A 17,344-nucleotide genomic window follows, 5' to 3' on the forward strand; every position below is an offset into this window, starting at 1 on the left:
GCCCAGTGGGGGAAACTCTGTGGGGCTTGCTATGAGTAATATGAGCCCCATCAAGTCTCTCAGGCATTCCTAGTCAATACCATCATTATCAATAGCCTGGAACTGACACAAAGACATTCTTAATTATTCTTTTCACATTGAATGGTTTTAGCACTCTTATTAAAACCCAGTTGAGCCTAGATGTGTGGGTTTATTTCTGGATTCTCAATTTTATTCTATTGATCAATACACCTATGCATATTTCAATACTAAACTGTGTTAATTAGCTTTGTAGAAAGTTTTGAAATTGTGAAGTAAGAATAACTTTGTTATTCTTTTTCAAGATTGTTTAGTCTATTCTAGATCTTTTACATTGCCATTTGTATTTTAGAATCACCTTGTAAATTTCTGCACAAAATGCTACTAAAATTTTGATAGGAATTGCATTCAATCTGTAGATCAATTTTTGCAGTATTGTCGTCTCAGCAATATTGTTTCAATCTATTGTTATAATCTATTGTTATTGGATATCTTTCTACTTATTTGTCTTCTTTAATTTCTTTCAGCAGTGTTTTATAGTTTTCAGTGTACACATCTTGCCCTTATTTTGTATATTTATTCCTAAGTATCTTATTCTTTTTGAGGCTATTGTGTTTCTTTAATTTTATTTTTTGATTGTTCATTGTTAGTCTATAAATGCAATTGATTTTTGTATATTGAGCTTATATCAATATACAACCTTATTTAGCTTTTTTTTTTTCTTGTTGAACTTCTTTATTAAATATTTTTTATTTATTGATTTTTTAGAGAGAGGAGAGAGAGAAAAGGGGAAGGAGCGGGAAGCATCAACTTGTAATGGTTGCTTCTTGTATGTGCCTTGACTGGGCAAACCTGGGGTTTTGAATGGCAACCTCTGCATTCCAGGTCAATGCTTTACCCAGTGTGCCACTACAGGTCAGGTGAACATCTTTATTAGTTTCAGTGGGTGTGTGTGCATGTGTGTGAATTTCATATATATATATATAAAACAGATTTTATCATCTTCGAATAGAGATAATTTTGTGTTACTTTCTAATATGGATGTTACTTACTTTTTCTTGTCTAATAGTCCTGGCTAGATCCTCCAATATAGTGCTAATTAGTAGTGATGAGAGAAAACAACATGTTTTGTTTCTGACTTATTAGTTATTTATCAGTGTATTGCTTAATTTTACGTATTTGTGAGTTCCCAATTTTTTGTTATTGATTTCCGATTTTACTGCTCAAAAACTATACTTTGTATAATTTCAGATCCTTTAAATGTATAGAAACTGAGTTTATACTCTAATAAATGGTCTATCCTAGAGAATATTCTATGTGTTCCTGTGAAGAATATGTATGCTGCTGTTGTTGGGTAGAGTGTTCTATATATGTCTTTTGTATCTAGTTGCTTTATAGTGTTCAAGTTTCTATTTCCTTGTTGATCTTCTGCCTAGTTGTTTTATTCATTATTAAAAATGGGGTATTGAAATCTCTAACTATTATTGTTAAGTTGTCAATATCTCCTGTAGTGGAATAATCCATTGCATGACCTTGGATGGGAACACAGCCAACAAGAAAAGAATGTTTTGCCAAGAGAATTGATTTGTGATTCAAAGGCGAGTCACTGGAACAAGACTATGTGACCAAAAGTGGCTGCTAGACTCTCTTCTCAGTAAAACATTCTCATAAGATTTTACTGTTCCCTTCAAGGCTATTCCTTGAGATAAAAGAAAGGAATGTTGTGGGAACCATAGAAGCAATAGCAGTTAATGTCTTTTGATATTGTATTGTTATTAAGTTATCATGCAGATGTATTCCATGTATCTTTAAGTAAAGGTTATGCTTGATGCCATGCCAATTTTTGAGTAAACAAGCTTTTTGAAATCTTGTGAATAAAAATAGGACACGGCACAAACTTGGCACCATTTGCCTGAGCAAGTGGTGGTCCTTTGCTAGTTCACAGATATTTTGTCTGTTGATCTCTCTCTCTCTGTGCCCCTGACTCACAACAACAATCTTCTTTCAAATCTGTCAATTTTTACATTACATATTTTGAGATATTAGGTACATATGTTTATAGTTATTGTGTATTCTTGTTGGACTACTGGATCATTATAAATTGTCCTTTTTAATTTCTAGTAACTTTTTTTGTTTTGAAATCTATTTTGTCTGATATTAGTTTAGCCACTCCAACCATTTTTTTAGTTGCTATTTGCATGGTATATTTCTTTCCATCCTTTTAATTCCAACCTCTGTGTCTTAGAATCTAGAATATCTCTCTTTTAGATAATTTATATTTGTATCATGTCATTTTTTCCCTTCTGTCAATATTTGCCTTTTCATTGGAGTATTTAATCCATTTACATTTAGTGCAGTAACCAATGAGGTAAGGTTTATACCTGCCATTTTTCACAAGGGACTTTCTTTAGAGCAGGTAAGTTAATAATAAATTATTTCAGTATTTGTTTATCTGAAAATGTTTTAATTTCTTCTTCATTGTTGAAGGCTAGTTTGCTGAATATAGAATTCTTGGTTGGCAGGTTTGTTTGTTTTTAGTACTTGGAATATGTCATTTCCACTGCTTTCTGACCTTTATTGTTTCTGATGAAAATTCTTTGTCTTTGACAATTTTTCTATTACATTTCAAAATGTAAATCTTACTGAGTTTATCCTAAGGTTTCACTGAGCTTCTTGGATGTGCAGACTGTTTTTCATAAAAATTTTTTTACTGTTATTTCTTTAAATATTCTTATTGCCCATTTAACCTCTCTTCTTTTTTTTTTTTTTTTTGTAACCTCTCCTCTTTTTTATAGACTTCAGTTAGGTTCGTGTTGGTTTACTTGATGATGTTTCACAGATCTTGAGATTGGGTTCATTTTCTTCATTCTTTTTCATTTTGATTCCTCAGGATGGATAATCTCAGTTGGCCTTTCTTTATGTTACCTAATTTTTTTGCCTGTTGAAATTTGTTGTTGACTCCATATAGTGAACTTTTTACTTCAGTAATTTTACTTTGCAACTCAGAATTTAATTTATTTTTATAATTTCTCTTTTTTAATTTGCTTTTTTTGTTAAGACATCACATCATATATTTCTTTAATTTTTTAGATACAATTTGCTTTTGTCCTTTGAGCATATTTATATTAGCTAATTTGAAATCTTTGTCTGGTAAACCCAATATCCAGACTTCCTCAGATAATGTTTCTATACAATGTGGGTTTTTTTCTATACCTGGAACACACTTTTCAGTTTGTATGTCTCATCATTTTCTATTGAAAGCTGGACATTTAATGATATAATGTGCTAACTCTATAAATCAGATAGTCACTCCATTGGAAATTTTTAGTGACTTTCCTGGACTAATTCTGTAAAGTCTGTATTATTTGTCATATAAAATCTTTGCTAATTAACTTTATAGCCAGCTAATGATTAAACAGGTTTTCTCAAATATTTTAAACCAATAAATCTTCCATCTTTTGCTGAATGACTCAATGTGCATACTATGATATGGTTTCAATTATGTGCCAGGCAGTTTACACCTCTCATTAGCTTTTACTTCATGATTGGGCAAAGAATCAAGGTCAGCCAGCAGTGAGACATTAGGGCCTTCTCAGGTCTTTCCTAAGCATGCAAACAGCATGTGTGTGGCCTTATAGATTGTCAAAAATACGTCAGATCTTTCCAAATCTCCCCATGGACATCTTATGCTCAAGTTTTTCCTTGAAAACTCTTTTCTTCATCAGCCTCTTGTTAGCCCCCTTATTAACAATACCTGGCAACTTCAACGATAAGCAATTGCTACTACTTTTTATATTGATTTGAGAGAGAGAGGGAAGAGAAGGATCAACTTGTAGTTGCTTTATTTTAGTTGTTCATTGATTGTTTTTCATATGTGCCTCAACTAGGGGTTCAAGTCAAGCCAATGACCCCTTGCTCAAGCCAGCAACCTTGTGCTCAAGCCAGCAACCTTGGGATCATGTTGATGATACTGCACTCAAGCCAGTGACCCTGTCTTCAAGCTGAGAATTCTGCGTTCAAACCAATGAGCCTGTGCTCAAGTTGATAACCTTGGGTTTTTGAATAAGAGAGCTTAGTGTTTTGGGTCAATGCTCTGTCCACTGTGCCACCACTGGTCAGATTGCAACTTACTGTCTTTTTTGTTGTTTTTTTTTGTTTTGTTTTGTTTGTTTTTTCTGTATTTTTCTGAAGCCGGAAACGGGGAGAGACAGCCAGACAGACTCCCGCATGCGCCCGACAGGGATCCACCCAGCACGCCCACCAGGAGGTGACGCTCTGCCCACCAGGGGGCAATGCTCTGCCCCTCCGGGGCGTCGCTTGGTCGTGACCAGAGCCACTCCAGCGCCTGGGGCAGAGGCCGAGGAGCCATCCCCAGCGCCCGGGCCATCTTTGCTCCAGTGGAGCCTCGGCTGCCGTAGGGGAAGAGAGAGATAGAGAGGAAGGAGAGGGGGAGGGGTGGAGAAGCAGATGGGTGCCTCTCCTGTGTGCCCTGGCCAGGAATCGAACCCGGGACTTCTGCATGCCAGGTCGATGCTCTACCACTGAGCCAACCGGCCAGGGCCACAACTTACTGTTTTTGATAAATGCCTGTGGATAGAGCTAGTCCCAAAGATTGAGTTCCGATTCAGGTCAACTAAAGACAATCTTTGAGAATGGCTCTTTACTGCCAGACAAGTCAAATAGTGACAATTCTCTGAGTTTGAGGCTTTTTGGTGTGATTCAAACCCAACCCATTATTCTCTTTCTAGTAGATGCTGGTCTGTTGGTTTTAACAGCTACTGTAGTTGTGAAGCTACTGGATTTTAATGATACTTTGTATGTGGAAAAATGGATATTAGATTAAGAACAATTAAAAACTCCCAAAGTTCTTACTGATGTTCAGTCATTTTTCTTGACAAAACACTGCTCAGGTTATTGAAAGCCTCTGTTTAATTTCAAGGGACTAAATTTTTTATTTTTTTGAGAGTTTTCTCCAGATTTCTCATTGTCTTATGGAAGAACTGATTTGCAGATATTTTTAATGCCATTCTGGAAGTTGGAAACTCTCTAGCTTCTTTCCTTTTGTATTAGCATGGTATATCATTTTATATCCCTTTAGTTTTATCATATTGGTGTCTCTATTTTAAAGAAAGTTTCTTGAAGGTCCTATGTAGTTGAATATTTCTTTTTAAACCCAATTTGATAATCTCTTTTTTAATAAGGATGCTCAGAAGATTTAATTTTAAATTGGTTATTGATATTGTGGATTTACAGCTACTTTCTTGCTATTTTCTATTTGTCTCATTTACCCATTGTTCTCTCTCTCTCTTTTGCTTTTGCCTTCTTTTGGATTGAATGTTGTTTATGATTTTCTTTCATTGCCTTATTAGCTCTAGTACTTTGGGTTTTGTTTTGTTTTCAGTGCTTGCTTTATCTTTAGTATAGCCCTTTAACCTATCACTGTCTACTTTGAAGTAACATTGTACTACTTCACAAGTAATACAAGAACCCACAAGAGTATACTTTCATTTCTCTTCTGATATTTGTCATATAATTTATTTCTACGTTATAAATCTGACATTACATTTATTATTATTATTTATTTATTTATTTATTTTACAGAGACAGAGAGTGAGTCAGAGAGAGGGATAGACAGGGACAGACAGACAGGAACTGAGAGAGATGAGAAGCATCAATCACCAGTCTTTCATTGCGCGTTAACCTAGTTGTTCATTGATTGCTTTCTCATATGTGCCCCGACCGTGGGCCTTCAGCAGACCGAGTGACCCCCCCCGCTGGAGCCAGCAACCTTGGGTTCAAGCTGGTGGGCCTTTCCTCAAACCAGATGAGCCCGCACTCAAGCTGGCAACCTCAGGGTCTCGAACCCGGGTTCTCTGCATCCCAGTCTGACGCTCTCTCCACTGCGCCACCGCCTGGTCAGGCTACATTTTTTATTTTTAATAGTCAACTATCTTTTAAATTTCTTTTTTTTTTTAAGTTTTATTTGTTGATTTTAGAGACAGGAGAGAGAGAGAGAGTGAGAGAGAGAGAGAGAGAGGAGTGGGAAGCATCAACTCATAGTTGCTTCTCAAATGTGCCTTGACCGAGCAAGACCAGGGCTTCAAACAAGTGACCTCAGTACTCCAGGTAAAGGCTTCATCCACTGTGCCATCACAGGTCAGGCTCTTTTAATTTTATTTTTTAAATAATTTTTAAAGTTCTTTAATAGTCACTCACACATTTATCATTTCCTGTACTTTTCATTTTTTAGTATAAATTCATATTTTTATTTAGTAATATTTTCTTTCTTTCTGGAGGTTCACTTTAACATTACAGTGTCCCTCTTCTATCCAGGGGTGAGGTTCCAGAACCCCCTGCGACAGGCAAAAGTCCACGAAGAAGCGACCTTATATTTATTTTATTATTTATATATACTTTAAGGCTTTATAAACCCTCCCCACAATCTTATAAACCTTTCCCATACTGTTATTAAACTTTTCCACACTTATTTTGCTGCAAAAATAATTAAAATAATAAATATATAAAAATACCTATATACCACAAAATCCTGTGATATAGCAAAAAATCCATGATACAAAATTAGATATATACAATTTTAAAATTTGTGCTACAGTGAGACCGCAAAAAGTGAACTGCAATATGACGAGGGACGACTATATTGTAGTTCAAGTATAAATTTATTGTAGTGCTGGTATGAATTTTTTCAGCTTTTGTATGCTGATAAAATCCTTATTTAGTCATTGTTTTTGGAAATTTTTTTCTGAGTATAGAATTCTAGGTTGAATATTTTTTCTTCCAGTGCTTTAAAAATATTTTTTCACTCTCTTTTGAGCTGCATTGTTCTCAAGAAGAAATCTGCTGCTGTTATTATCTTTATATTCTGTACATAATTTGTATTTTTTTCATCTGGCTGATTTTAAGATTACATTTTTTTCCTTATTAGTAGTTCAAAGTAATTTTATTGTTATGTACATTGTTCCTGTTTCTTGGCCTTGGGGTTTGTTGAGATTCTTGGATCTGTGAAATTCTTGGATTTATAGTTTTCATCAATTTGGAAAATGTTTTCTCCATTAGTCTTTCAAATAGTTCTTCTGTCTGCCCTTCACTCTTTCAGGGACACCAATTACATGCATACCAGGCCACTTGAAGTTGTTTCACACCTTAATGATCTTCTGTTTACATTTTTCAGTGTTCTTTTTAAAAAAAATTTATGACTTTATTTATTCATTATAGAGAAGAGAGAGAAAAAGAGAGAGAGAAGGGGGAAGGAGCAGGAAGCATCAACTCCCAGATGTGCCTTGACTAGGGAAGCCCAGGGTTTTGAACCCGTGACCTCAGCATTCCAGGTCAACACTTTATCAACTGCATCACCACAGGTCAGGTCATTTTTCAGTATTCTTTTTTCTTGTCTGTGTTTTATTTGGTATAATTTCAGTGGCTACATTCAAGTTTTCTAACAATTTTTCTGTAATGTCTAATCTGTTATTAATCTTGTTATGGATTGAATTGTGATACCCTCAAAGTTTGTATGTTGAAGCCTTAATCCCTGTGTTACTTATTTTTTGAGATAGGGCCTTTAAGGAAGTAAATAAAGTAAACAAGACCATAAAGGTGGGGGTAGATTCCTAATCCAATAAGTCTGGTGTCCTTATAAGAGGAGAAATAGACACCAGGAGTGTATGCATACAGAGAAAAGGTCATGTGAGGACACAGAAAGGAGGTGGCCATTTGCAAACCAATGGGAGAGTTCTCACCAGAAGTCAACTCTGCTGCCACCTTGATCTTGGATTTCAACCTAGAACTGTGAGAAAATAAATTTCTGCCATTTAAACCATCCAGCCTGTGGCATTCTCTTATGGTGGTACTAACAGACTAATACAAACCCCATCAGCATATTTTTCATCTTTAAAAATTCTATGTGAATTATTTTGCATTTTATATACCTTTTAACATGCTTTTTTTTTTTTTTTTTAAGTCAGAGGAGGGAGAATAGAGAGACAGACTCGCACATGTGCCATCCACCTGGCCATCTGGGGTTGATGCTGAAATCAATTGAGCTATTTTTAGTACCTGAGGCTGATATGCTGGGACCAACTGAGCTATCCTTAGCTCCTGGGGCCAATGCTTGAACCAATTAAGCCACTGGAAGAGAGAGAAGGGGGAGAAGGAGGGGAAAAGAAGGAGGTTGCTTCTCTTGTGTGCCCTGACCTGGGACTAAACTGGGGACTTCTGCATGCTCAGTCAACTCTCTATCCACTGAACCAACCAGCCAGGATCTTGACATGCTCTTAATTTTCTGTACCTTTTTGAATTTATGAAATATATACCTATCATGTCATTTCTGGGTCTGTTTCTATTGATTGATTTTTCTCTTCATTACAAGTTGCATTTTCCTGTCTATTTGCATGCCTGATAAGTTTTATTGGATGACAGACATTGTGAATATTACATTCTAGGATGCTGAATTTTTCATAGTCTTTAAATATTGTGTGTTTATTCTGGGGTACTGTTAAACTACTTGGAAATAGTTTGGTCCTTTCAAGAATTGCTTTTAAGCTTTGTTAAGTAAAATCAGAGCCATCTTTATTTTAGAATTAAATTGGTCCTACTACTAAAGCAACCCTTCTCAGTACTCTACCTTAACATCATGTATTACAAGGTTGTTCCACACTGATTATGGGGAATATGAACTATTCACAACACCAATTATTTTTCTGGGAGTCATTCTGCTGCTTATATCAGTAGCTATTTTATTGGGTCTATGGTGGATTTTTTTTTTTGTATTTTTCCAAAGCTGGAAATAGGGAGGCAGTCAGACAGACTCCTGCATGTGCCCGACCGGGATCAACCTGGCATGCCCACCAGGGAGCAATGCTCTGCCTATCTGGGGTGTTGCTCTGTTGCAATCAGAGCCATTCTAGCACCTGAGGCAGAGGCCATGGAGCCATCCTCAGTGCCAGGGCCAACTTTGCTCCATGTGTTGATCAGTATTTAACTGAAGACTACAGGAAATACTCTGTAGATCTCTGCATCTCTCTTCTCTCCAATATTTTGCCCTGTGAATTGTAAATATCTTGACCTTTCACATTTTCAACTTAGCTCCCTAACTCAAGGAGACCCTGGGTTCTGTTTCTCATCACTGTGCTGAGGTCTAGAAATGATCTCCAGTTATGAGGTTAGGTGACTCAATTTTTTTTTTTATTTTCTTTTTCTCCCATTGACCATTCTTCTATACCAGTGGTTCTCAACCTGTGGGTCACGACCCCGGTGGGGGTCGAACGACCAAAACACAGGGGTCACAACCCACAGGTTGAGAACCGCTGTTCTATATAGTCATCCCTCACCATATCGTGGTTCACTTTTTGCAGTCTCACTGTATTGTGGATTGTTAAATTATATATATCTAATTTTATATCGTGGAATTTTTGCTACATCATGGGATTTTGTGGTATGTAAGTATTTTTATGTATTTATTATTTTAATTATTTTTGCAGTAAAATAAGCATTTTCTATCCTAAAAAATGAAAACAATATAAAAATATTAATTAAAACATATTAAAAGAATACTAAATTGAAATAAAACATGTAGTGTACAGCAGATGAGTTGACAAAGACTCACACATATGGAAAATGCAGCTACAGCTGCTTCTACTTGAGCTAGTTTGCCACATGAGATTGTACATGGCACACTATTGGCTGATGGATGGGAGACGATTAACCAGAGCACTGTGTTCTATATATATAAATAAAAAAATAAATATAAGGTCATTACTTTGCAGGTTTTTGCCTATCATGGAGGGTTCTGGAACCTTACCCCCGCAATAGATGAGGGGCCATTGTACTTTCTGTTGTCCATGTTAGAAAAATCATTTACTCTCTTTTGTCTGAGTTTTTAGTCAATTAAAATGGGAGGATAAATCTATTCCCTATTACACATCTATGTTCAGAAGTGAAAGCCCTCCCTAAAAGCACTTAGGTACTTGGTCTTTCCAGCTGAAGGGGTACAAGCAGAATAATATTATTATTGTGTGACTAGTGTGATGATCTTGAGATGTCAATACCATCAAAAGAATATTAGGAGGATTCCAAAATGGTGATGAGTAGGCAGATGTTTCAACTGACACATCCCAGGGCCAAATTGAATTACAACTGAAATTAAGACAATCATCTTGAAAAACCAACTTGGGGCTAAATTAAGAGGAGTATAAGCCACATTGAAACTGATAGAAAGGGTGAAGACACAAAAAGGGCTGTCCCGCTCCCAGGAGTGAGTAGTGGCTGAGGGTCTCTTGAGGGACTTTCACTCAGATAACCCTCTGGGAAGCCAAGAGTGAGGAAGTAAAAAATATCCAGGAAAGTTATCCTAATGAAGTTCTCCTTACATTGAAGGAAACACCAAGTGGTGAAAAAATGTACTCTCCCCCAACACATTGATTCAGAGTATCAGAAAACAATGGATTGGAAGTTGAAATTTCATCTTAGTATGCCATCTTAGTAGTCTCTAGGGCCGTGATGGCGAATCTTTTTATAAAAACTGTCCACTTTTGCAGTGCTGGTCAAACCTGGTCCCTCCAGCCCACTAGTGGGTGTTCCAGCTTTTATGGTGGGCAGTAGCGGAGCAACCAAACGGTGCCACGATTGGCCCACCATGAAAGCTGGAATGCCCATTAGTGGGTGGGAGGGACTAGGTTGACCAGCACTGCAAAAGTGGGTGGTTTTTATAAAAAGGTTTGCCATCACGGCTCTAGGGGAACACTTACAAGACCTAGGGCATAGGGTCAAGATTTATGCACATAACTTGCCAAACAGCTAAAAGCCCTGACAAGGTGTTCAGACAGTCTGAAAATGAGCATAAATGAAACTAAAGGAAAATATACACTTTCTATTTTGTCTGATAAAAACTAAATCTTGTTTTGTGTGTGTGTGTGTGTGTGTGTATGTGTGTAACAGAGACACAGAGAGAGACAGAGAGAGGAACAGATAGAGACAGACAGGAAGAGAGAGAGATGAGAAGCATCAATTCTTTGTGGTAGCAACTTACTTGTTCATTGATTGCTTTCTCATATGTGCCTTGACTGGGTGACTCCAGCAAAGCAAGTGACCCCTTGCTGAGGACAGTGACCTTGGACTCAAGTCAGTGACCTTGGGCTTCAAACCAGTGATCTTGTGCTTCAAGCCAGCGATATTTGGGCTTAAGCCAGTGACCACAGGTTTATGTCTATAATCCCACACTCAAGCCAGCAACTCTGCACTTAAACTGGTGAGCCTGCGCTCAGGCCAGCGACCTCTGGGTTTTGAACATAGGTCCTCTGAATCCCAGGCTGACACTCTATCCACTGTGCCACCGCCTGGTCAGACAAAACTAAGTCTTTATTAAGATAATAAAGACCTGTAACCTTTAAAATGTTAAATAATCCCTTCACTAAGATAAAAGAGGTCATATCTTCTACAAAAGAAGGATCAAAAAGTCATTAACAGGGAACATAGGCAATGAAAAGATAGCAGGATAAAATACAAAGACCACAAGAGAGAAGTAAAGGTAAAATATGGAAGAACTTTAACAAAAGTGAAAAAGTAATATACAACAAAAGGATGCATAAAATTGACATTCTAGACAATGTAATAAATTATGTAGAGGGAAAATATGAAAGAACTCCTAAAATGCGGAGTAAGAGGAAAAAAATGAAATAATAAAAAATGATAGCAATAGAGAACAGAAAATATATAGATTTAACTCAATAGTTACTGTTGTTTCTTAGGGAGGAAAAATGAAAACAAAGTTTAAAGTTTTTGAAGCTGGTACAAAGCCTTAAGCATTACGATTAAGGGGAATCACTGTATTGAATAAAAATTAACCAACAGACCCACATAGACACAATTTGGCAAATATTCTTAATCACAAAATTACAGAAAAAAATGTTATAACATAAAAAAATAAACAAGTTAGCTCTAAAGGTAAAAATATATGTTTGATTTTAATCTTTTCTGGAATACTAAATATAGGAAGTAAATAGAACAACGGATACAAAATTTTGAAGGAAAAATTATGTGACATAGCCACAAGTCAGCAAAAATATGTACTAAAACAAATATTTTCAGAGTGTAGCCCATTAGCCCCTTAAGTTCTTTGAAGTATTTTTTCAGGGTGTTCACAAGGTCAAGCTTTTTTTTATAATAATACTAAGATATGATTTGCCTTTTCACTGTTGATATTTGCACTGTCACTAAAAAAGCAATAGTGGTTGTGGTGGCGCAGTCAATAAAGCATCTACCTGGAATGCTGAGGTTGCTCATTTGAAACCCTGGGCTTGCCCAGTCAAGGCACATATGAGAGTTGATGCTTCCTGCTCCTTCCCCTTCTCTCTCTCTCTCTCTCTTTCTCTCTGGCCTCACTCTCTAAAAATGAATAAATAAAATCTAAAAAAGAAAAGTTAAAAAAAATCAATAGTGAGTAAAATTGTTGGCAGTTCAGCACAAATTAATGCCCAGGTACCAACTGTGCTAGTAGTTATATTATTCACCACCACCCTCTGGCAAGGGTAATGAAAAGAGTTCACTTGAGGGAAAAAAAATGTTAACTTTTATAAATCTTTTTTTTTTTTAAAGATTTTTATGTATTGATTTTAGAGAGAAGAGAGAGAGAGAGAAAGGTGGGAATAAGGAGCGGGAAACATCAACTCATAATTGCTTCTCATGTGTGCCTTGACTGGGCAAGCCTGGGATCTCAAACAGGAGATCTCAGTGTTCCAGGTCAACATCTTATCTTCTGCACCACCAAAGGTCAGGCTAACTTTACTAAATCTTGAATCTTAAATGCAAATTTACAAAATATTATATGTAGCAAATAAATATACAAAATGCATTTCTGGCCCTTTTGGCTCTCTGAGCAGCACCATGGCAATCAACAAGAACAAGCACCATTGGCAAGCTAAAAGGGAGCCAAGAAGAAAGTGGTAAATCCATTTTATAAGACTGGTGTGATGTGAAAGCACCAGCTATTTCAATATAAGAAATATTGGGAAAACACTAATCATGAGAACTCAAGGAACTAAAATCACATCTGATGGTCTCAAGGGTTGTGCTTTTGAAGTGAACCAAAGTTATCTGCTGAATGATGAAGTTGCATTTAGAAAATTTAAGCTAATTATTGAGGATGTTCAGGACAATAACTAATTTTTATGGCATGAATCTTACTTACCTGTGATAAAATATGCTCCATAGTAAAAAATGGCAGACCATGATTGATTGGAGCTCATGTTGACATCAAGACCATCAATGATTATTTGCTTTGTCTAGTTTGTGTTGGTTTTACTAAAATCCACAACAGTCAGATTTGGAAGACCTCTTATGCTCAACATCAACACATCCACCAAATCCAGAAGATGGAAATAATGATCTAAGAGGTGCAGACAATTGACTTCAAAGAAGTGCTCTAAATTGATTCTAGATAGCATCGGGAAAGAGAGATGAGGCTTGCCAATCTGTTCACTCAATGATGTCTTTGTTAGCAAAGTCAAAAGGCTAAAAAGCCCAAGTTTGAACTGGGAAAACTCATGGAGCTTCATGGTGAAGATAGCAGTTTTGGAAAAGCTAGTGAGGATGAGACAGGCACTAGAGATGAGCTAATGGATATGAGTCCCCAGTCTAAGAATCTGTTTAAAATTCAGACTTTAAATGATGATAGATAAAAAAATCTTATTTGTGATTAAAAAAAAAAGCAACGACAACCAAATGCATTTCTCCTATCTAGTGATGTACCATATAATGGTTGTCTCAAGGAAAGCATTTGTGTGATTGAGTCACAAACTGAACTAGCTTCTTTTTTCATGTTTTATTATTTTTTACTTGAAAAAACTACTGACAGACAAACCATTGTTGTTGAGACTTGGCTATAGGCAAAATTTCTCTGTAAAATCAACAAAGTAAGCCTATCACTTCAAAGAAAATGATTGATGGTATCTGTTCCCAATTAAAATATTTTTTCAAGTGAAAAATTAAATTATTAGAAAAATTGCCTCTGCTCCCTATACTTAAAAAGTTTTCTGATGATATCAGCAGTAAAACAAATGAAAGTAATTATTTTCATGTTGTTAAATGAAATATGTTTATGTTTGGAAGGCCTGAATGTCTCAGTGAACCACTAATTTCAAGTGATCAAATGCATGCTGATACAAAATTATGTACCCCCTGGCCGGTTGGCTCAGTGATAGAGCATCAGCCTGGCGTGCAAGGGGTCCTAGGTTCGATTTCCGGCCAGGGCACACAGGAGAAGCACCCATCTGCTTCTCCACCCCTCCCCCTCTCCTTCCTCTCTGTTTCTCTCTTCCCCTCCCGCAGCGAGGCTCCATTGGAGCAAAGATGGCCCTGGCGCTGGGGATGGCTCCTTGGCCTCTGCCCCAGGCGCTAGAGTGGCTCTGGTCGCGGCAGAGCATCGCCCCCTGGTGGGCAGAGCGTCGCCCCCTGGTGGGCGTGCCTGGTGGATCCCGGTAGGGTGCATGCGGGAGTCTGTCTGACTGTCTCTCCCTGTTTCCAGCTTCAGAAAAATACAAAAAAAAAAAAATTTCAATCACAGTGAAAGATCGATGGAGTCTAATTTAACAGAGTAAGAATAGTTAGTTGATATGGTCTTAGATTTCACATTTGTGAACATTGCAAGTAACATTTAAGAAACTACTATTTGTTGAATTTTGGCATAGTGTCAAAAGAGAATACATAGAATCATCTAAAAAGATTATTAAAATAACTCTCTTTTCCAATTACATATAGGTATGAAGCCAGATTTTCACCAATGTTATAATCAAGACAATATAATAGATTGCTTCAGAAGGTTCTCTGCTTCTCTCATGCCATGTCTTCCAGTGTGTGCCAACCACAACCCTGAGACACAGTGGAGAAGGTCAGAATGAATGGATTTGACTCCATTAGGCACATGGTCACTGGGGCTGCTGGAAAAGTGGATATTGTTTCCCTCAACAACCCCTTTATTAACCTCAACTACATGGTCTACATGTTCCAGATGTTACCAATGGCAAGTTCAAAGACACTGTATAGTCAAGGCTGAGAATGAGAAGCCCATCTTTATGTTCCAGGAGCAAGATCCTTCCAACATCAAATGGGGTGATGCTGGTGCTGAATATGTTGTAGAGTGCACTGGTTTCTTTACTACCTTAGAGAAGGCAGGGGCTCACTTGAAGGGTAGAGCCAGGAGGGTCATCATTTCTTCTCCTACTGCAGATGTTCTCATGTTTGTGATGGGTATAAATCATGAGAAATATGACAACTCCCCCAAGATTGTCAGCAATGCTTCCTGCACCACCAACTTCTTGACCCTCCTGGCCAAGGTCATCCATAAAAACTTTGGCATCAAAGAGGGAATCGTGACCACAATCCATGTCATCATTGCCACCCAGAAGAGTGTGGATGGCTCCTCTGGGAAGTTGTTCCGTGATGACCAAGAAGCTGCCCAGAAAATCAACCCTCCGATTGGCTCTGCCAAGGCTATGAACAAGGTCTTTCCTGAGCTAAATGGGAAGCTCACTGGCATGACCTTCTCTGTCCCTACCCCCCAATGTGTCAGCTGTGTATCTGACCTGCTGCTTGGAGAAAGTCACCAATACAATGACATCAAGGAGGTGGTGAAACAGGCATTGGAGAACACTTTCAAAGGCATCCTGGGCTATACTGAAGACAAGGTGTCTTCTTTGACTTTAACAGTGGCACACACTCTACTTTCAATGCTGGGGCTGGCCTTGCCTTCAACAACTGCTTTGTCAAGCTCATTCCTGATATGACTATAAATTTGGTTACACAACAGAGTGGTATATGGTGGGCCTTTTGGTTTGCATAGCCTTCAAGGAGGAAGAGTCCCCTTGACAATCAGCCCCAGCAAGAGGAAGACAGGCTCTCAGCTGCTAGGGAGTCCTTGCCTCAGATTGATCCCCTAATACATTGAGAATCTACTGACATCCACAGTTTCTATCCTAGACCCCTTGAAGAAGGGGAGGAGCTTAGGGAGCCCTACATTGTCATGAACCATCAATAAAGTTCACTGCACTCAATCAAAAACAGAAAAGGAATGTATAAAAATGTATAAGCTATCATATATTAAGCCAGACATTAAAAAGATAAGCAAAATAGGCTGACTAGGTAGTGGCACAATGAGTAGAGCATCAACCTGGGACTCTGAGGACCCAGGTTCAAACCCCAAGGTTGCCAGCTTGAGCGCAGGTTGCCGACTTCAGTGTGGGATCATAGGCATGACTCCATGGTTGCTGGTTTGAGCCCAAAGGTTGCTGGCTTGAGCCCAAAGTCACTGGCTTAAGCAAGGGGTCACTGGCTAAGCCAGAGTCCCCAAGTCAAGACACATATGAGAAGCAATCAATGAACAACTAAAGTGGCGCAACTATGAGTTGATGATTCTCAACTCTCTCCCTTCCTGTCTGTCTCTGTCTCTGTCTCTCTCTCTCTAAAAAGATAAAATAAAAAGATAAGCAAAATAGTATTTTACATCCAAGCAAATGAATGTTCCTGGGTGAAGAAAACAAGAAAGAATTCTCAGATATGTAAGGGCTCCATAATTGAAAACCTAATAGCCCTTTCTAAAAGAAATTACTTGAAGATTTACTTCTGCCACTGAAGATATAAATTATCATGTAAAATATAATATAAATGGAGCCACTTCAAAATGGAGTCAGAGCTGCCATCCAGAGGAATGCGTTGACCATCTAACTCTTCAATCCTTTGGAATGTTAAAACTGGGGAAAAGAATCCTTGGACTGGGTCTACAGCAGTATTATTCTAAACAAAGATAACAATAAAGCAGATAATATGACAATAAAACTGAAAATTAAAGACATTCTTTAAAATTAGCATCACTATGTTAGAATATCAACACCTTTTAAAATTTCCTCCTTCCGTTTATGTGATTGTTCCCCTTCCCATTCTTATAAATACTCCTTGACTTCACCTCCTAATCAGAACTCTATTTGGATTTTAGCCTAAATAGCTATATTTTTATATCTCAAATAACTTTTCATTGCCTCTCACTTTGGCCTTTTATTTTTAGGTTATCATATCTGGTGTCCTAAGTGGGATCAAAGGTGACCACACCTTTGTGTACTGGCATTTACTGGAACTGTATGGTACTTATAGAGACTCTTCTGTGCTCACCATTTTCAGGAACCACTACTTCTCTGACCCGGAAGCCTTCTTGGGTTCAGACCACCCTCATTTTGAAGTTGGTGTCATTATTTGAGATCAGAAGAGATTTTCCCAGGGGAGAGGGGGCAGTTGCCATGGGGACAATTGTCACAGTGTCAGCATGTGT

The 17,344-nt window shown here is 37.6% G+C and overlaps 2 pseudogenes; both read left to right on the forward strand.

The window, feature by feature from the left end:
* The first annotated feature begins 6,657 nt into the window (after nucleotides 1–6,657).
* On the forward strand, nucleotides 6,658–13,678 carry LOC136392033 (small ribosomal subunit protein eS1 pseudogene; annotated as a pseudogene).
* Nucleotides 13,679–14,920: 1,242 nt separating this feature from the next.
* On the forward strand, nucleotides 14,921–15,891 carry LOC136392034 (glyceraldehyde-3-phosphate dehydrogenase-like; annotated as a pseudogene).
* Nucleotides 15,892–17,344: the final 1,453 nt, after the last annotated feature.

This window comes from Saccopteryx leptura, chromosome 2, assembly GCF_036850995.1.
Source record: "Saccopteryx leptura isolate mSacLep1 chromosome 2, mSacLep1_pri_phased_curated, whole genome shotgun sequence".
Classification (NCBI taxonomy): Eukaryota; Metazoa; Chordata; class Mammalia; order Chiroptera; family Emballonuridae; genus Saccopteryx; species Saccopteryx leptura.